This window comes from Manis javanica, chromosome 11, assembly GCF_040802235.1.
Source record: "Manis javanica isolate MJ-LG chromosome 11, MJ_LKY, whole genome shotgun sequence".
NCBI classification, from domain to species: domain Eukaryota; kingdom Metazoa; phylum Chordata; class Mammalia; order Pholidota; family Manidae; genus Manis; species Manis javanica.
The window spans coordinates 82,443,911-82,449,756 of record NC_133166.1 but is presented as its reverse complement, the minus strand read 5'-3'; the positions used below and the strand labels follow the sequence as shown (position 1 = coordinate 82,449,756).

Below are 5,846 nucleotides of genomic sequence, written 5' to 3'. Positions count from 1 at the left end.
GACATCTTGGTTGCTTCTAATTTGGCAGTTATGCTTTTGTGCAGGATTTTGTGTGGATATGCTTTCAACTCACTTGGGTAAATGCTAGGAGTGCAATTGCAGATCGTATGTTAAGCATATGTTTGTTTTGTAAGATGGCTCTTTTTTTTTTTACCGTTTCTATTTCTCTGCTCATATTTTCTGATTTTTCCTTTTGTTCAAGAGTGTTAACCTGTACTTTATGTCAGATAGTTATAATAGTTGCTTAAAGTCTATGTCTGATTATTCTTGGTCATCTTAGTGGGTAGCATTTGTTGACTGCCCTTCCCTTCCAAATTTGTCATCTTTTCTTGGTTCTTTTTGTGTTGAGTAAATCCTGATACTTGGAATATTGAATTTGGTTCCCATTAAAATCTTCCAGAGAACATAGAATTGTTCGATTATTTTACCAGTAACCCAGTTGTTTTGTTTTTGGATGTCTGGCTATATTCTACCATACATATACATGATAGAATATATGTATATACACACATATGATATATGCACATGTATATATATGTACATCTATATACTATATTCTGTGGGTGACAGTTCCAATGTCATCTCAATTTTTGGAACCTTTGCTAGGCAGTTTTGACTATGTTCCATGCATGCACAGCTGAAGATTAAGCCTGGGCTTCTTGCCAGTTTATACACAGAATCAGGACCTTTTCTCTAACCCACTTCTGTCCAGGATTCCCCCACATTCACCCACCTGCAGGGCCCCCTATTCTTGGTCCTCTGGCCAGATAGGTGGGGGTTGTCTCAAAGTCTCGGATGCCTGTGCCACTACATAGGCCCTGGAAACAGGACCACTCTTGGTGCTAAGTGGAGAGAGAAAAAAGAGAAAACTTACCCAGTGACTTACTCCAATTCTCTTTGGGCCACAAGAACCCTTTTCTGTTTATTTCACCAGAGGACAAAGTTTCTATTGCGATATTACCTGGACTTGCCACTTGCCAACCCTGGCTGGCTCTGTGAGGGTACCACCCTTGGCAAACTCTGAGAGAAAGGACACAAACACACACAGACACATACTCAGAGAAAAAACAGACTCTTGCCATCTTCTGTAGCTCAAGGGGCCCCTTTTCTCAGTCTTCTTCCAGACAGATATTTCTCTTGAGGTAATAGCTGTCTGCACCACCATGACTGCCTTTGGCTCAAGAATGTGAGAAAACAGAGGAAGTGCAATGAGGACCGACCCCTGTGCAACTTGATTTTTCAGCTTTTGACTCCCTTCCTTAATCTGAGTGGGTTTCTTACTTTTCAGATTCCTTCTGTTGTTGCTTTTTGTATCTTGTCCAGTGCACTTGGTTGTAATCAGCAGAAGAGATGGATGTCAGTGAACCGACTGCACACTGCACATCCTTCTGCATCCTTTCTTCATTTCCACCTCAGCTGCCCTCGCTGCAGTGCAGTGACTGACACCTACTCTATCCTTGCATTCTGGGAACTATTTTTTTTTTTTTTTGAGTTCCTCAAAAGCTTTCATTCTTTTTATTTTTGACCAGCATACTGGCTGGTACACACTGCCAGGTAGGCATTCAAAAAGAATTCTTTTTAAATAGGCAACTTATAACACTGGAAGGATTTCATTTCTGTGTTTCAGAAAACACAATTATTCTTGGAAAGGGTTTGTTCTTCTACGACTCTGGGTAACAGAGGTTTTGTCCTGCTTTTTATAAGCCACCTCGGACAGACAGTGGAACACCTCAGCTCAACATTTAAGTGCTTTGGAAGGGCAGTAAAAAACTCAAGAAATTCAAAAGCTGTCATAATCGCAGGGGAGACAGTGGGTTCTATAGCTGAGGGAGGCTTCACAGTACTCAGAAGACACAGAGTATTTCTGTGTCCCTCCCCAACCAGGGACCTCCGGGACAGCTCCCCTGGCTGATTCCTGCAAATCTTCTGAAAGAAGACAGACCAACAGAGAGGGATGGTGAGCTTCTCTGACCAGCCCAGGCCTCATGGGCAGCATGGCCCAGGAAGTGGTTCAGCTCCTGAGCTGTCAACCCCAAGTGCATCCAATACCCGTCCCACCAAACAGAGTAACAGAGAACCAGAATTACACATTCAGGGCTCTCCTGAAAGGAGTGACATCCTTCTCCTTCCACTTGGTTTCCTGGTATTCTGTGTGCAGTAGAAATGGACAGTTTTTACAAACTAAGTAACTTTCTTAATATACAATAAAACATCAGTACATCCAATTCTCTGTGAAAAGTTCTTTCCCATTCAATTCTCAGAATTAACTTACAAAGTTTTGTGCAAAACACTGACCACAAATAAATAGGGGAGAAAAGTGGGAAGAGTTAAACTGTCTTTTGTTTTTTAAATTAAACGGTAAAAACACCAGCTGCACTTCAAAGTATTTGCAGGAAGAAATGCATGAAGAAGGCTATGAAAAACAGCCCTCAGAGTTGGGGGTGCATTTTCAAGTGATGTTTTCTGTGTTCAAAATTCACAATGGATGCCTCCACTGAGATCCTTCACCACGCCCTCTTTGACAAGCTGGAGGAGGAACCTCGTTTCTGTAGTCACATTATGCATGGTCTGGAAGTTCATGGCAGCCATGCAGAGATTGTCGAAGTAGTGCAAAGGTGTTTTGGGCTGACTGAGGTCATAGCCAAAGCCTGCTAAACTGACCTCATCGCACAGATGTGTGGCTAAGACAACAGCAATGACACCCATGGTGGGGATGTTCTTGTCTTGGCCCCAGAACCTTGACTGAGGCTCTGAGTACTGAAGGATGTCAAAGGCAGTCTCTTTGATAATAACTGGATTCAGAATCCTGATGTGTTTTGGCTGCAGTGGAATTTTTTTCTGCCACCTGCTTCCAAAAGAAAAGTCGCACCCAGAATGGCAGGGTTTCATTTTTTACCATTGCTTGAAGCCAGTTGAAGTCAACACTCTTAAACAAAACAGCAACAAACAAGTCACTGGAATAATATTCAAGGTCAGACAGTGGCGCGCCCTCTGGATAAGTCATCCTTATAGTAGTTTTATTACCAACATGCTCTGAATATCCCTCAACTGGTGCACTGTTTAACCTTATCACAACATCGAACTGGTTCAGGGCATGGCCCAGTTCCAGTCCATGGAGTATTCCACCACTTCCAATAACCACACAACGCCTACAACTCTTGGCTTTCAAGTGTTCAGGGAAGCCGTGCTCAGGCAACATGTCCAAGAGGGTCTGGACTTGACTGGAGAACTTCCGGAATCCAAAAGGAGGACTGTACTTGTTTGTACTCAGCTTCGTCCTCTTTGGGGGCCTCCTTCACGAAAGGCAGTAAGTCTGAGCTATACCTGTGCTCAAACAACTGTGCCATCGATGCCTTCGCAAACTGGGGTCGGCACTCTTTTTGCAAGACTTCCTGGGCATATTTCTGAGCTCTCTTTACATGGTCAGGGTCCATATAATGCATTTTTTTCATGTCACATTCTTCTGTAGTATAATTTAACTTGAGGATATAAAGGATCCATACTCCAAACACAAGCAATATAAACTTGAGGATGTCTTTTAACAACAAGTTAGGTCTTCTCATCTTGCTCTGAGCTCGGCTGTACCATTTCAGTGAGGGTCTCGAGCAATCGCTTCTCAGTTTCCCACAGCTGTACTCACTTGTCATTGCTCGGCCGGCAGGTGCCGCCGCCGCCGCAGCCTCGGTTCACGGCTGCAGGGTACGCCGCTCCGCGCCGCCTGCCGCCTTCGTCCGCATACTAGGGAAGGGGCGCCGGTACGCCACCCGTCCCCGGCCCCGCCCCCCCGCCTGCCCCCGGCGCCGCGCTCGCGCCCACTCAGTACCGGACCGTCCGCTCCCCCGCGCGGATGCGGAGGAGCTTCTGGGAACTATTTTTATGGGTATTTTTTTAAAAAAGTATACTTCTCACCTTAGGTATTTTAGTTGGGTTTTCACATGTTGGCTAACTAGGTAAAGCTTGTTTAGGAATAGTAAAATTCAAGAACTTCACTTTGAAGCTGACCAGTTAATTGCAAGTCCAGTTTACCATTGGAATGTAAGTATGCAGCCACGACCACCGTCTGTCACTTATGCTTTTCATTAACAATCTTCTTCCTTCTCTATCCACTTACTACGTCTCTGATTTCTTCTTTTCTCCTCCCACACCCATGAGTCACCTCTTTCTATCAGGCTTCCGCTATGTGGGGCACTATCCCCCATCTTAAATCACCCCAGGGCTAGGCACTGGCCAACTAGGGACTGCTCCTGTCGTGGACCACCCGAGAGCCCACTGCAATCACTCAAACTATTGAATCCTAAGCCTGCTCAGCAGCCTACCCTGCCTTTCCCATCCCTTTCTGTGAAAACCAGGATAAAGGCTTTTGACCCTCTCACTTTTTCTCTAACCCACTTCTCTCCAGGATTTCCCCACATTCACCCACCTGCAGGGCCCCCTATTCTTGGTCCTCTGGCCAGATAGGTGGGGGTTCTCTCGAAGACTCGGATGCCTGTGCCGCTACATAGGCCCTGGAAATAGGACCTCTCCTGGTGCTAAGTGGAGAGAGAAAAAAGAGTAACTTTTGCATCTGAAGCCTGCTCAGCAGCTTACCCTGTGTTTCCCATGCTTTCCTCTCCCTCCTGCCTCCTGATCAACCCTGATGCTTCCCTGCACAGATGTACGCAGTGTGGCATGCCCCTTGTTTTCAGAACTGCTAGTAACAAACTATCTTTTTGGTGGGAAGCATCTCTTGATCTGTTGTTCTTTCCATACCTAAATAAAACATATCTTGGGTACATTTTAGAACAACTTTGGCTGCTGGGTTGTGCAAAGGTCTAAGGCACACCAGGAACAGGGTGGAGACATTGGGTAGGGGATTTGGGGTACCAGGTATTTGCCTTTTTACCATCTGGTAGTAGTGGTAAACACTGGCTGAATATAATTACATAATATAATAATATAGTACGATAGAATAGAATAGAATATATAATGTAACTGGCCCTGAGTGTAATCCTTTATTGGTGAATCAGCTATCTGATGATTAGTTAGGGTTAAAGCTGGGAATAAAACTGGCCAAGACTTTCTTGCCTTGTCATACCGCCCTTTTAGAGAAGGATTGCATCTGTTACTCTCCTCAGAAAGCGTTTACTGAGCTCTTAGTAAGAGTCCAAAACCGTAATGGAGGAAGCTGAGCTAGGTACCGATGAAAGATCAGCAGCAGGAGCTGAAGTGGCGGTTCCCCTTCTTTAGGAACTAAAAACCTGGTTGGGAAGAAAATACTTGGTGGGTGCAAACACACAGAGTGCAGATTAAAAGACAGGCAGTTAACCAGAGCCGTGGGAGCCCAGATCCGGAGGCTGCGAAGCCGGAGACTTCTCCAGAAGAGGAGGATCGGGGCTTGGTCCTGAAATGTGGGCGGGGCCTGGAAAGAGAGGAAGGCCAAGGGGCTTCTCAGCAGGGGAAGAGAGCTGGAGCAAGGCAGGCTGGGAAGACACATGCCTGGGGAACAGTGCTTCAGTCAGTGCTTAAGGCGTCCCCAGAGATGAGCCGGAGAGGGGCAGTGTGGAGGCCTGGATGGAAGTGACGCCTGAGGGAGGCCGAGCTGGAGGCAGACGCGGGGTTTGAGAAGGTATTCTGGCTGAAGAAGTGCAGTCTCTGTACGCAAATGCCAACACCAAGGAGACCTTAGTTGCATGCCAGTTTTCCTTTATATTTGTAAAAAGGCCTCCTTCCATTCTGTTATCATTTAAATCCTGTTTGATCTGAGCAGCCAGCCTTTCCCGAATGACTGGATGACAAGTGGTGACTCTCCTCAAGGAGTATTTGGGAGCTGGCTTGTAACAGTTTCTGAGAACAGAATGATAAATTTT

The 5,846-nt window shown here is 45.7% G+C and overlaps 1 pseudogene; it reads right to left on the bottom strand.

Moving 5' to 3' along the window:
• Window positions 1–2,225: 2,225 nt before the first annotated feature.
• On the bottom strand, window positions 2,226–3,752 carry LOC118971593 (lactosylceramide alpha-2,3-sialyltransferase pseudogene; annotated as a pseudogene).
• Window positions 3,753–5,846: the final 2,094 nt, after the last annotated feature.